Source organism: Pan troglodytes, chromosome 9, assembly GCF_028858775.2.
Source record: "Pan troglodytes isolate AG18354 chromosome 9, NHGRI_mPanTro3-v2.0_pri, whole genome shotgun sequence".
Classification (NCBI taxonomy): Eukaryota; Metazoa; Chordata; class Mammalia; order Primates; family Hominidae; genus Pan; species Pan troglodytes.
Genome location: NC_072407.2, coordinates 91053772 through 91070144, shown reverse-complemented (window position 1 = coordinate 91070144; position 16373 = coordinate 91053772). Strand labels below are relative to the sequence as shown.

At 32.6% G+C, this 16373-nt stretch overlaps 1 protein-coding gene across 4 annotated transcripts in view; it reads left to right on the top strand.

Annotated features, from left to right (window-relative positions):
• GRM5 (glutamate metabotropic receptor 5) overlaps positions 1 to 16373 on the top strand; it is an 810828-nt gene that overhangs the window by 226023 nt on the left and 568432 nt on the right. The window lies entirely within an intron of this gene.

Below are 16373 nucleotides of genomic sequence, written 5' to 3'. Positions count from 1 at the left end.
TTGTGCAACATATTTCTAGAATTTATTTTTATTTTGCAAAACTGAAAATATATACCCATTGAACAACTCTTCCTTTGCCCTCCCCCAGCTTCTGGCAAACACCATTATACTTTCTGTTTTTAAGAGTTTTACTACGTTAGATATGTCTTGTAAATTGAAACATGAAATATTTGTCTTTTGTGACTGGTTTATTTTGCTTGGCATAATGTCCTCAAGCTTTATTCATGTTGTAGTATGTGACAGGATTTCCTTATTTTAATGCTGAATATTCCATTGTTGATGAGCATTGAGACAGCTTTCACCTCTTGGCTAACGTGAACACTGCAGAGTAAACATTGGTGTGAAAATATTTCTTCCAGACCCAGTTATTAATTATTTTGGGTACATACCCAGAAGTGAGATTGCTGGATTGTGTGGTAGTTCTATTTTTAATTTTTTGAGGAACTTTTATACTGTTTTCCGAAGTGCTGTACCATTTTACATGCCCACCAGTACTATAAAAGAATCCAATTTCTCTGCATCCTTTTTGATCCTTGTTATTTTCTGGTTTCTGTTTCTGTTTTTTATAGTTACCATTCTAATTGGTATGAGGTGGTAACTCATTGTGGTTTTGATTTGCATTTCCCTGATGATTCATGATGTTGAGCATCCTTTCCTATAGTGATTGGCCATTTCTACATCTTTGGATAAATTTATATTTAAGTCCTTTGCCTATTTTTCCATCAAGTTATTTGTTTTGTTGCTGTCATTGTTACTGAATTGTAGGTGTTGTTTTTATATTCTGAATATTAACGCCTTATCAGATATATGCTTTGTAAATATTTTTACAGATTCCATAGGCTGTTTTTTTAGTTAGCAGATTGTTTTCTTTTTGGTAGAGAAGTTTTAAAATTTGATGTAGTTCAGTTTGTTAATTTGTTCATTGTTGCTGTGCTTTTAATGTAATTTCCAAGAAATCATGCCAAGTCCAATGTAATAAAGTTTTTTCCTAAATTTTATTCTAGGAGTTTTATAGTTTCAAGTCTTATGTTTAGGTTTTTAATCCATTTTGAGTTAATTTTGGTACATTATATAAGGTAAGGGTTCAACTTCATTCTTTCATATGTAGATACCCAGTTTTCTGATACCATTTGAAAAAGAGACTCTCCTTTTCACATTGTGTAACCCTGGCATCCTTTTCAAAGATCAATTGACCATATACGTGTGGGTTTATTTTGGGGCTCTCTATTCTGTTCCATTGGTCTATATGTCAGTCTTTATAGCAGTACCATGTTTTTGTTACTGTAGATTTATGATATGTTTTGAAACCAGAAAGTATGAGATCTCTAGCTTTGTTTTTCTTTCTCAAGATTGTATTGGGTATTTGGGGTCCTTGGAATTCTATGTGAATTTTAGGATTTCTATTCTAAGAAAAAGGTGCCATAGAGATTTTAATAGGAATTGTATTGAACCTGTAGATCACTTTGGGTAGTATGAATATTTTAACAATAATGATTATTCTAATTCATGAACATTTCATTGTATTTATTTACATCTTTAATTTGTTCATCAATATTTTGTAGTCTGTAGTGTGCAAGTCTTTCACCTTCTTGGTTAGTTTATTCCTAAGTAATTTTCTCTTTTTGATACTATTGTGAACAAAATTGCTTTCTCAATATCCTTTTGTGAATTGTTCCTCATGAGTATATGAAATTGATTTTGTATCCTTCAACTTTGCTGAATTTATTAATTTTACTAAGTTTTTTTGTGGAATCTTTAGTATTTTCTACAAGTAAGATTATTTCAACTATAAAGAGATATAATTTTGCTTTTTCCTTTCTAATTTGGATGCCTTTAATTTCATTTTCTTGCCTGATTGTTTCAGCTAGGACTTCCAGTACCATGTTGAACAGAAATCACAAAAGTAGGTATTCTTGCCTTCTTTCTCATCTTGGAGCAATAGCTTTTTGTTTTAACTGTTGAAAATGATGTTAATTGTGGGTTTTTCCTATATGGCCTTTACTGAGAAAATTTCCTTCTATTTTTAGTTTTTTGAGTGTTTTTATTATGAAAGTGTGCTGCAATTTGTAAAGTGCTATTTTTTAAACATCAATAAGATGATCATGTGGTTCTTCCCCCCATTATTATGTCTCTTTTTACAGTTTTTGTAACAGCCTATTTTATCTAATTTAAGCATTGTTGGTCCTGCTCACTTTTGGTCTCCATTTATTTGGAATATCTTTTTCCATCCCTTTACTTTCAGTCTACATGTATCTTCAAGGATAAAGTGAGTCTCCTATAAGAAGCATATAGTTGTGTCTTATTATATCCATTTAATCTATATCTTTTAATTGAAGAACTTAATCCATTTACTTGAATGTTATTATTGATCAGTAAAAACATATTCCTGCCATTTTGTTAAATATTTTCTGGTTCTGTCATAGATTATTTATTCCATTCTTCCTCTCTTATTGTTTTTGTCTGTTGTTTGGTCGTTATTTGTTGTGCTAAACTTTATTTTCCTTCTTATATGTATATCTGTTGTAATTTTTTTTCTTTATACTTATCATGAAGCTAAAGTCTTGTAGTTACAAGAGACTATTTTTAACTAATAAAAATTTTACTTTGGCCACATAAAAATACCATTTAAATTTTCTTCCTCACACTCCACAATTTGTATTTTTATTGCCTTCATTTACATCTTTATCTACTATGGGTTCCTTAGCCACTAATTGTAGCTATTGTTTTTGATCATTTTGACTATAAACCATGATACTAGAGGAATACAAGATTTACATGGCTCATTACAGCACTAGGGTGTTCTGAGTTTGATTTTGAACTTATCTCTACTTGTGAGCTTTATACTTTCACATGTTTTCATGATAGTAATTACCATCCTTTCATTTTTGGTTGTAGCACTCCCTTAAGCATTTTGTGTAAGACCAGTATAGTGGTAATGAATTTCCTAAGATTTTGCTTGTCTAGGAAGGTGTTTATTTCCCTTTCATTTTTGAAGACTAGCTTTGCTGAATATAGGTTCTTGAGTACCATGCATTTTGTTTTGCCAATTTGAATATATCTCCCTATTCTTTACCAGCCTGCAATTTTATGCTTGCAGAAATCTGCTGACAGAGTAATAAGAATTTGCTGATATGTAACTAGATGCTTTTCTCTTGCAGCTTCTAGAATTCTTTGTTTACAACTTTTTTAAAAAGTTGTTTTTAATTGAAACATAATAGTTATATGTATTTATGGGGTAGAGAGTAATATTTTGATACATGAATACAATAGGTGGTGATCAAGTCAGGGTAATTAGTATATCCATCATCTCAAACATTGTGTGTGTGTGTGTGTGTGTGTTGAGAACATTCAACAACCTCTCTTTCAGCTATTTGACAAATATAATAAATCATTATTAACTATAGTTACCTTATGGTGCTATAGAACCTGAGAATGTATTTCTCCTATCTACGTGTAACTTTATATGTATTAATCACCTCTCCCTATCCTCCCCTTTCTTTTACTTTTCTCAGCCTCTAATAACCATAAATCTATTTTCTACTTCTATGAGCACAACTTGACTGCAGCACTATTCACAATAGCCATGACATAAAATCAACCTAAGTGTCCATCAACAAACGAATATACAAAGAAAATGTTACACACACACACACACACACACAATGGAACACTATATCTGGAGATATATACACACACACGCAAACACACACACACAATGGAACACTATCCACCATAAGATGAATTAAATGCTGTAATTTGCAGCAACATAAATGAGCCTGGATGATATTATGCTAAGTGAAATAAGACACAAAGAAAAATACTGCATGTTTCACTCATATGTGGGAGCTAAAATTTGTCTTTGACAAATGACATTTTGATTATAACATGGCTTAGAGAGAATCTTTTTACACTGAGTCTAATTGGGGAATTTTTAGCTTCCTGGATTTGGATGTCCATATCTCGCTCAAGTATTGGGAAGCTTTCAGTCATTATTGTGTAAAATAGGTTTTCTGTGCCTCCTTCAATAATATGATGCTCCAAATATTTGTTCATGTAATGATGTTTCATAAGTCCTGTAGTATCTCTTTATTCTCTTTTATTTCTATATTTTTCTGACTTTGTTATTTCAAAGGACTTGTTTCCAAGTTCAGAAATTCCTTCTTTTGTTTGAGCTAGTCTTTTGTTGAAACTCTCAGTTGTGTTTTTTATTTCATTCATTGAATTATTCAGCTCTAAGATTTCTGCTTGGTTCTTTTATATGATACTTATGTTATTGTTGAACTTCTCATTCATATCATGAATTATTTTCTTGAATTAATTGAATTGTTTGTCTGTATTTTGTTGTATCCTGAGTTCCTGTAAGATCATTATTTTTATTTCCTGTTAAGGCATTTCATAAATACTTTTTTTTTTTTGGAATCTGTTTCTGAAGACTTATGTTCCTTTGGGGTGTCAAATTTCCTTGTCTTTTTATGTGTCTGGTGCCTGTGTATTGATATCTGCAAATCTAGTAGAACATTCATTTTTCCCCTATTTTATGAGTACTTTTGTAAGAAAAGACTTTTCCCTGAAGATGGATCCTAGGACGTCAGTTGGGTATGGTGCATTGCCTTTAGCTGTGGATGGATTCTGTAGTATGATCTCCATGCAGTTACTTCAGTTGAAATCCTTGTCCATGATATCTGTTATTGCCTCTGTGGTCTAGGCTATAGGAGTCTGTGATGGTGGTGGTGTGGTATTGCTTGAGGTTGTGTCTCTGGGCTGGTCATGTTGGGTGCATATGAGCACAATGTGCCAACGGGCTGTGTGGTGGGCTCTCTGGAGGACTGGGCTGTCACCACATTGGCTGTTGGATTAGGCACAGGCATAGGCACAAGCATTTTTCTTGAAATGGAGAGAAAAGTGCGGTGTTGCCTGTAATCCCAGCACTTTGGGAGGCCGAGGCAGGCAGATCACAAGGTCAAGAGATCGAGACCATCCTGGCCAACATGGTGAAATGCCGTCTCTACTAAAAATACAAAAATTAACTAGGCATGGTGGCATGTGTCTGTAGTCCCAGCTACTCAGGAGGCTGAGGCAGGAGAATCGCTTGAACCCAGGAGGTGGAGGTTGCAGTGAGCCGAGATCACACCATTCTACTTCAGCCTGGTGACACAGCAAGACTCCATCTCAAAAAAAAAAAAAAAGAAAAAGAAAAAGAAAAGTGAGATGTTATCTTCCTTCAGATCTAGTAAAGAGTGTCCCAGGAGAATCTCTAATTAAGAAAGGGTTGGTTTATGAAAAGAGGATATTGGTATCTTATTAACTACCTGAGTAGTGGTGATTGAAAAACAAATTATCTGGCCTGTCAGTCTGGGGCATGGTGAGATTATTTTTGAGGGAGCTTGACCTAAAGTGTAGGTATACATATGAAGATAGATATATTTGGTATCTATTTTTAGTATAGGCATATCTTAAATCTAGAGCCTTCTAGAGCAACCTAGGCCAGCAGAACTCTAAGATAAAATATGGTGTCTGAAGAAAATATGGTGGTGACCCTACAACATTTTAATTCTCTGATGATCTTGGAAGTGCAGAAGCAGGCTCCAGTGTTCCAATAGCTCCACATAAAGTTAATGAAAGTTAGCTGGGAGACGTAATTTAGGAAGCATCCTAGCCAGCTGAATGGTCAAGCAATAAATTGCCCAACCTAGAGAAGTGGTTTACAGCATATATCTTTGGTGACATTGTTGAGGAGCTTGGCTGTATTGTATGAGTGGGTTCTTGAAGAGAGATAACTAAATGAATCTGGATACCATCAGAAAACTAGGCTCATCAATAATACAGAATCCAACATACCCCTGGAGCATCTGAGCATCAAATTGAGTAAGGTCAGGGGTACCTTCTCTATACTACCATATCAGCAGCCACAAAAGAGGATTATTTTTTTCTCAATTCTTCTTCTTTGCCTCAGTGGTAAAGTAACGAGAAACTAGGATAGTGAGAAAACATGAAGGACGTTTAAAGGCAAAGTCATCTACTTCTGTTCCAGGTGCTAAATCAGGGAAAAATGTTCAAAGAATAAATCAACCATCTTTGTCCTCTACTATTCTTCAAATTTCAAGTTTTTTGTGAATAGAATGGAGAGAATGAGGATTCTGATAAGAAAACTATGTTTTATACTGAAAAGAAATGTCTTAAGAACACAGTGTAAACAAAGTAATTATGTATTTAACATAAGCTTCCTTGAAGCGTTCTGCCACCTTATTGGGAAGCAATAATTTTAATAAATAACATAACACATTGGGAAACATAACACATTAAGAAGCAATAATTTTAATAAATATGTGTTTATATTAATACTTCAAATATTGGAAGTTCTCCAAGAAACCAGTGGCACTATTTTTATGTTATTGTTCTCTGAGAAAAGTATGACCTTGAAGCTAAACTTTTGGATATGTATACTGAGAACTTTGAGGAGAAATAATTTATATGCAACTTAGCTAAGCAGTTTAAACATGAAAAATATATTAAACATAGTTCACTTAAATGGTTAAACCATAAAGGAGGACACAGTATACCTTGATTATACTTCCAAGGTGTTGGTATTAGATTGTTTCAGATAATTGTACCTGCATCTTACTTGTCCTGACAGGGCACAGATTATTCTTTTGCCTAGGTTGATAAACTGAACTGCACCTTTATTCACAGTATGACCTATTCCTTCAGCAGAGTCTAGACATTTTGTGGCAATATTTCAGTGCTGCTTACTTATACATATTTGGTAGTTTCTTTGAGTGGACTAAATCTCCCTTTTTAGTCCTTGCACTCATACTCCTTATCTGAAAAGGGAATAAAATACTTGTTGAAATCTACTTGGTCACCTTATTCTGAGGGTCTAGTCGTATGACCTGTCTTTCCATCTTCTCTCAGTAATTTAGAGGAAAGTCCCTATCCATATAATCTGTCAGATAATTCTTAGACAAAATTTAGACATTTCATCTCTGATGACCACTAGGTAGAAGCTCCCCTACTGTCATGTTGGTTTCATAAATATCAGTGTTCATGCTGTGTGTGGGCCGATTCAGAGCTTCCATACACCTACAGCTCTATGCTAAAAATAAGAGGAAATCATTTGTTTCCTAGGCAACAATTTCATGGAACATGTATAGTTCTCCTTTGAAGGTGTCCTAAATGGTGAAGTTTAGTATTTGCAATATTAACATGTTCAGTTTTTTAAAAAACTATTAATAATTTGCTTTAACAATCATAGATTGCTAAATTAGGCAACTATTAATAAATGTTGACTAAGTTCAAACTTGTGCACAAGGAGGGCTAGGTGTTCTCTCTGTATAAACTCTACATAGAATATATAAAAGGGGATAGGGAATAAGAACAGAAGGAAGGAAGAAAGGTAGGAAGGAAGAGAGAGAAAACAAGAGAGAAAGAATCTACAAATAAACACCAAACCCAAGGAAGATTTTCAGATTAAAACAAAATGCTTAGTATGATGATTGGTAGGTATTATATGTTCAGTCCATGGTAGCTTTTAAGTTTTGTTAAAATAAAAACAATCATTTCTGTGTAAAATACTTAGGAAAGCACTGGAGTGTTAAATGTATCATGAAATATAAGTTCAGTGTTTATTATAATCAGGCCGAAGATAACAATGAAGGCAAGACATTGATCAGGAAAGGCAAATTCTTCTTTTGTTGGCTTAAATTTATATTAATATGTACAGATATACAGCCTATGTAAATTATACCCACATTTGCAAACTATTTAGCACCTCCTATGTAGGTTTTATATAGAGTATTCATATGCATTAGCTCTTTAAATTCTGAGAACTCTAAAAGAAAGCTATCATTGTTGATATTTTAAAGATATGAAACAGATGCTCAGAGATTTTAAGTGATCATCTCAAGCTTGCACAACTAGTAAATCTAGGATCTGGAATTCAAATTAGGTCAGATCCTTGATGTTTAACCACACACTAATCCAGAGGTCTTTGTTCTTTCCCTAGGAAAGTAGATCTAATGTTTCCATAAAAGCAAAAAGTAGCTAACAGAACTTGACAAAAAGATGTTTAGATAAATCAAGCTGTAATTTATCTAATAGAGAAAGGAATCAAAAACATCTGATGCCCCAGGCTATGAGTAGGACATAAGTCAAAATTATAAATTATTTTGTTACTGCTTTTTCTCCAGAGAATTTTAGAGCTAGGTTAAAAACACAGTTTGATAAATACATCTGATAGTGATTCATAGTATTATTATTTCAAACCTGAAACTTTCCTGGACTCATACAGATGCCTAAGAAACACAGCTGCTACAGAATAAGTTCATTGAGTACTCCTGGGGAAAGCCATATCCTGTCCCTTTTATTTCTTCCTTCATCTCAAGTCTCTTTAAAAATAAGCCCCAGAAAATGATCCATTAAAACAAGACATGAAAAATAGCTCTTAAGTGAATTAAAACTTAACATTCAGTTAGTTGTATAAAACTGTAAAATTATTTCATTACATTTACAATAGGCTTTCTTATTTTGATATACTTGCAAATTTTACAGGAAAAAGCTTATAATAAATTTTAGCTGTTGTCTTGATTTATTTTTAAGATGTCAAAACCTAATTGTTCTTGTCAATTAAAAGTATATTTTATTTTTCTAGAGTTGGGTGTCCTCCTCCTACAGGTTGGTGACATTGTGAATGTTTTCAGTTAACAACTGGCTTGGACACAGGCATTCAACTGGTTCAACTTCTCCAGCTTACTCTCTTAGATAACAGAAGTAAATGTCTCAGTTTCCTTTGTCAGTTTATACACAGACGATTAGGGTCATGCTGACAAATAAGTTGCTCTGGGAGTTTCAGTTGATTTGATTCTGAGACTGAAAATACTTTTGCTGAAATTGATTGAATATTTATGCCCTGTTAACAGTGGTTTGCCCACATTACTTTGTGTGAGGTATTGTGAGGGCAAACACAGATCAAGAGAGATAAACTTGAAAGAGTTATAGAGTTTTGTTACTCATAGTTCCCTAGGGAGAACACAGCATGCCATGCAGTGTCACTCAAGAGGAGATACCGGGACTGGTGTAAAATACACACACACACGCACACACACAAATATACACACATACATACTAAAATATATATACACATATGTGTACATACATATACATGTAAACATGCGTGTATGTATATACACATACACATATATGTATACATATACACATGCATGCATATATACATATACACATATATGTATATATGTATGTAAATAAAATATGTAAAATTATATAAATTTTTCTTTGTTTCTATTTAAATTCTTTAGACCTCCTTCTTCATTATTGTGAGAAATAATTCATTTTGTTAAGGGAACAAAGACAACCAGTTCCATTCTTCATTTTTCCTGCTACTGAGACTCAGCCAGCCAAACCAATATCCTTGCCATCTCTCACAAAGAGCTTATGCTTTCTCCGTGCACATACAAATATCTCTCTGCTCTTTCCAAGTCACATTTTGCTGCTCCTTCAGAAGGTAAAGAATAATTTTATGAAAAATTTTATGCCACTCTGATCTAGTAATTAGATCTGTAATTTATTACTCTGTACCATTTGGATGCTTGTGTAGGCTTCACAATCCTCAGATTGGAGCTTACTCAGAGTAGACATGTAATAAGTATTTGTTGAATGGTTTCAACTCTACTTCACGCAAGTGCCCTGTGGATACCCAATCATGAATATTTTGAGGGTAAAACCCTAACTGTGTGGTTTGTCTCACATGCCTTAGTCCAAAACTGTATAGTTGATGGCTACCTCATTTATTTAACTCTATATTGGATTGTGACAGATATAATAATATATTGATACTACGATATATTAACCAGGATCATGTCTAGCAAGAGAAACATATATAAAGAAATGACAATACACATTCTTATTTCATTTCAATTGAAAGAGTTGCAGAAGTAACAAAGAGAATGTAATTAGTGTATATTAACATGGAGATCTAACTTGGCCTGAAGAGCTATGGTTTCCCTGATAAAGTAATCATTTAAGCTGAGATCTGAAGGATAAGTAGGAAGGAGTCAGTAAATATTTTCACTTTACTTCAGTATTGTTCACCAAATTTCTAAATGTGATTTCAATTTATGGACATTCACATGATTATTTATTAGGTAAATCCACTTGGGGCATCAGATGGTTTTTAAATTTAAAAATGTGACTCTAGAATGAAAACTAGAATGCTATGCAGGAACACAATGTTTGTATTCTAAATTTCTTATTATTTCCAAAAAACTTTCATCCAAAGACTCCATGTAATTATTTATTTGCCTTGTTTTGTAGGCAATAGAAAAGAATTTTGGAAAAGTTAGCAACATCCATAGTAGTGTTACATTGATGACTATGATATGCTAGTCCTGAAGTTGTTAAGCTTATAAATTTACAGTTGGTTTTCAAAGAAGTAGTTAAGTAATAAATATTTATTTTATTGCACATTGTCTAAATATGAACATCTGCATTGTAATCAGTTACATCATATGTACTAATAGAGACTGCTGTTTATGATAGTCATTGTGTATGTCCTATGGGTACTCTCTGGAGATTCACATAAGATAATGAACATGAAAGAGCCATGGAAAGGATAAAGCATTAGGCAAATAACATGTTATATTTGTGACATTCTTTTCCAATTTTCCTGTTGTTTAAATGTAAAAACATAAGAATTTTAAAGTGTTTCAAGAGAATACTTTAATGATGGATCAAAGTTAACAAGAAGAAAGAAAGAAGATAAAAGATAAAACTCCAAATAAGATAGTTTGAAAAAATAATCAGCAATGCACAACTTAAAGATTCTATTAAAGTTATGAGTAGCAGAGTAAAATTGTTTGGATAACTCAAAAATGTAAATGTAACCAATATCACTGAACATTTAAAAATGGTTAAAATGATACATTTTATGTTATGCATATCTTACCACAATATAAAAAGATAAAATGTCAATAATATTTTATTACTGCATTAAAATGCGTTAATATTTTTATCATTATGCATACTTTACCACAAAACATTTTTAAAAAGCTTAATAAACAGATTCTAGAAACATATTAGAAGTATAATAAATCATTACCAGCTACAGTTTTCCAGGAATAAAACAATGTTTTATTATTGGGTAACCTATTTACAAATTTCCTTAGGAATGACAAATCACAATAATCTCAAAAAAGTTTATAAAAATTGTCAGAATTTAACATTTATTTTGTACAAAATAGCAACAGTTAGAGATATATTATGCTTATTGGAAAACAGCATTCTCATTAAAGCCAGAAACAAAACAAGGAAACTCTTTATTACCACCACTATATAGTATTGTCTGTGAGTTATAAGACAATACAATTAGATAAAGGAAAATAAGAGGTATAAAAATTAGAAAGGATATGAAATTATTCTCTGGAGATCTTGTAATTGTTTACTGTAAAACAAAATTTTTTCAAAACTTAGTAGAGTCAAAAATATTTATAAAGGATAAAATAATTAAGCTGAAAATTAATTTATAAAAACCAATTAGTTTAAAACAAAGAACACTACAAAAATATCATGAAGGTAAATTCCCATTTCAAATAAATGTTAAAAGGTAGTAAATGTAACGAGCACAGGAGGACTCAATAAAGAAAATTTTAGAGGACAAAAGGGATACAAAAGAAGGTGTTGAGTGCAAATAATGATTTGAAATAAGAGGTGTTAAAATATAAAGACAGCGATTCTCCCTAAATTGTTTAACATTTAACACCATGTCAACAAAAATGCTTTGAGATTTACTTAGTAGCTTGGGGTGTAGGGAAACATTTTTTTTCTTTTTTTTTTTTTAAAGTAAACAATCAGTAAAAACCAGGATTTTTTTTTTTTTAATAAAAAGATACATACTGAGGAGAGAATAGCCTTATTAGATGTTGTATTAGTCAGGGTTCTCTAGAGGACAGAATTAATGGAATATATATATATATATATATATATATATGTATACACATTCTATTTATATATATATTCTATTATATATATATGCTTAATAAATTCATATTATTTCCATTTCCCACAAAATTCTTTTCTATTTCCTACAAAACAAGGCAAATAAATAATTACATGTAGTCTATATATATTATAGGAGTTTATTAAGTATTAACTCATATGATCACAGGGTCCCCCGATAGGCCATCTGCAGGCTGAGGAGCAAGGAGAGGCATTCCAAGTTCCAAAACTAAAGAAAAGAGTCTGACGTTCATGGGCAGGAAGCATCCAGCACAAGAGAAATGTAGGCCAGGAGGCTAGGCAGTCTCTCATTTCACACTTTTCTGCCTGTTTATATTCTAGCCATGCTAACAGCTGATTAGATGGTGCCCATCCAGATTAAGAGTGTGTCTGCCTTTCCCAGCCCACTGACTCAAATGTCAATTTCCTTTGGCAACACCCTCACAAACACACCCAAGATCAATAGTTTGTATCCTTCAGTCCGATCAAGTTGACACTCAGTATTAACCATCACAGATATTATATCAGAAAACTGTAATAGTTTATACTGTATGATATAAACAAACAGATCAATGGACCAGAATATAAAGTCTAGAAGAGTAGTGAGTAACTAGAACATTAGTAAAGTCTTAGCACTTTAGGGATGGATAATTCTTTTTTGTCAGATGCTGTCTGGTACATTGTAGGATTTAACAACATCCATGGCCTTTACCCAAAAATGACAATATCTCTCCCTAGTTGTGACAATCAAAAATATCTCCAGAGACTGCCAAATGTCCCCAAAGTCGCAAAGTTGCCGTTATTTAATACCTACTGATATAAAAATATATCCAAATATAATTGGCTATTTATATACAATAAATACGATCTTCAAATTAGTAGAGAAAAATAGATTATTTAATTTTATGGTTGGTAAAAGTGGATAGAATTCTGGAATAAATCAAAATAGATCTATACCTCACACTTTAGAACAAAATAAATTCTGATAACTCACACAATGAAATGGAAATAGACATGAAATATAAACTATAAAAGTCTTAGAAGAAAATAAACAATTTGATTATTCAAAATAATATTTCTAAATAGGAACAAAACTCAGAAGTCATTAGAAAAGATTGACAAGTTTGATCCCTGAAAAATTTTTAAAAATCTCATTTTATCAACAAGATAAAGTCAAGAGATAAATGGGAAACTAGAAAAATAATTTCAACTTGAATCACAAGGAGTTACTTTCCTTGTTAAGAAAAGATTACAGATCAATAAAGAAAACAGGATGAACTCAAAACAAAAAGTAGTAAAGATTAGGAATGGTTGACAGAAAAATTATACCTGTTTCTTAAGCATATGAAATAATATTTTGACATATTCATAAAAAATAAATGCAAATTAAGATCATATTGATATATAATCTTTCTTATGTCCTGTTTGCCAAGATCACATGTGTGATGACATGCTGCATTGGTGGGTGTATGAGGAAGTAGCTGATCTTGAAAGATGGATATGTAGTTATTAGGAAAAGAAGGAGATAAAATTATGAGCATTTCAAAACCAAGTAATTCCTGTTGATGTGTAAATTAAAACAACTACAAAGGAAGGAATTTTGAAAATATACTTCAAAACAACAACTGAAAATACCATTTGGACATATTCTAGAACATATTCACAGTTGTGCAAAATGATATATTTAATAACGATATTTGTTATATTATTGATAATACAAAAATTCTGGAATCACCTTGTTTATAGGCACTGGTAAAACATTACAGTACATCACTTCAAAGGAATGCTGTACATTCATGAAACCACTATAGTTGTACTGAAAAATAAAATAATAAGGTGTAGAACAGTGTGCTTAATATGCTATACTCAATTTATATAAAAATAAAGAACACATAAACATTTCAGATACATCTGAAAGGACATAAGAAAACAGGAGGTATACTTACTTTTACTCATTAATGTATTATATATTTTAAATGATATATCATGTACATTTATAAGATATTCACAATGAGTAAATACAATTTTTAAATGCATTAAGGACACAGTGACAAAGCATCCACAGTCAGCACACAGGTATATCCTACGTGACTGCCTCTGTTGACTATTGAATGGAATTACCTATCACAGAATCATATGTTACCAATGGAGGTGTCACAATTTTAGCCTGGGTTCAGCAGTAGGAAGGGGCTGGCTAGAATTAGTTTTGGCATCTTACACCTACTACTGGGCTACTGAAACGGCAAACTAATCACAAGTGTTGCAGGAGCATGAAAAACATGCACTACTTTAAAAAAGATTTTCTGTTTTATTCTTGCTATTTGAAAATAAATATCGAAGCATCTATCATGGGGATAAATCAAAACATTGTAACACTTTTTGGAACTTTTTAAAAGATAATTTTAAATTTTCTTTGAATTTTTATGGGGGTGAACCTTAAGCATTTTCTTTCTTTCTTTTCTTTGTTTGTTTTGAGTGGGGAGATTTAGGACCATTATTCATCCTAAAATAAATCTGTCCTGGTGTCCAATAGATCTCATTCACTATATAACATTATTTTCCTACACCTTTATGTCACACTGACCATACACTATCCACACTGCCATTTCTTGTTAGGATTGAATGTTACGAACCTCAGCACATCTTTCTCATAATGAAAATGGCATAACCTGGGCCTGATCATTTCCACTAGGGGAAAACAGGTGTTTGCTACTCTTTAGGGCCCTGGCAGGTCACACACTAGAATGCCTCCATCTATCTGACTTCAAGGATCATCAGCCACCTCGATGCCATTGTTATGTATGTACCAGGCTGCTTCTCAGAGATGGTGATGCCCATTCGAACCCAGTATAACTTTGCTACCCTGTTTTGCATACTGTGAGCAGAGATTCTGGTTGTATTTCTTCCTTGAAGGAAGCTCTACGACTTAAGTTATTTTCCATAGTCCCTGTAAGTTTGAGTCTTAACTGAGATAATCCCCAGTAGACCAACTGTTAGACAAAGTGAATTTGAAGCAGAGAGGATAAAGAATAACTAAGGGGGTGAGAAGTTATTCACTCATTTATTCTAAAAATATTATTACATACTAACTCAGTATCAGGCATTGTGCTAAGTGCTAGAAATACTGAGATGTGTAAGGCTGAGTTGCTGTTCTTAGATACTCAAGTATTATTAGGGTAACTTTCATCAAAATTACTTTCAAAATTTCATAGAAACTGCTGGAGGCTTCATGTACTAATGCTTTCATGCATCTTAAAAAATTCATCAATAGCTACGTTGTATTAGTCTGGGTGTTGCTTTTTGATGGTGCTTCTTTGATATCTACTGTAATTAATTACCACAGGATGTAGCCTCTTTGATTTCACAATTCAGCTTAAAGAGGAAAAAGGGCCTTTTCAAAACACCTGAAAGAATTTTACCATGGCCCTCCACTATAATCCCACTCTTGTATGCCAGTTATATGTTTTTGACTTCAGTATATGTAGCTTCATATTATACTATGGCTTTCTAACATTTGACCTCGAGATCTTAAATTTGTGTCTTGTGAATGCGTCCAAAGTGCTTGTAATCTGCCCTCATGTAGCAACTGGACATAATCTTGGCACCCATCAGATCATATTACCACTGTTTTCCCCGCAAAGACTCGCAGTTAAATTTGAATTTCAGTAAAACAGCCTTATTTTTAGTGTAAGAATGTCCCATGAAATCTTTGGGGCACAGAGTTATGCAATTTTCATTATGAATGTATCCTTTAAAAAATTCGTTAATCTGAAATTCAAATTTAAAAGCTTCCTATATTTTATCTGAAAACTCTACTTTAAAGATGTATCATAGCCTGAAGATTCTATAATTTTATCTTTAAATAGCACTTAATAATAAAGGACATGATTTAGTCCATAGCAATCAGAATTTAAAAAAATTAACCCTTTTATCAAGTAGTGTAGTCTGGGTTATATTCTTATATCTATATCTACATACATATATATTATACATATATATTATGTATGTATACATGTAATGTGCTGCTAATTTTTTTCTGTTAGCTAAAAGTTTTTCTTTTTTTTAAATTATACTTTAAGTTCTAGGGCACATGTGCACAACATGAAGGTTTCTTACATATGTATACATGTGCCATGTTGGTGTGCTGCACCCATTAACTCATCATTTATGTTAGGTATGTCTCCTAATGCTATCCCTCCCCACTCCCCTCACCCTATGACATGCCCCGGTGTGTGGTGTTCCCCACCCTGTGTCCAAGTGTTCTCATTGTTCAGTTCCCACCTATGAGTGAGAATATGCAGTGTTTGGTTTTCTGTCCTTGTGATAGTTTGCTCAGAATCATGGTTTCCAGCTTCATCCATGTCCCT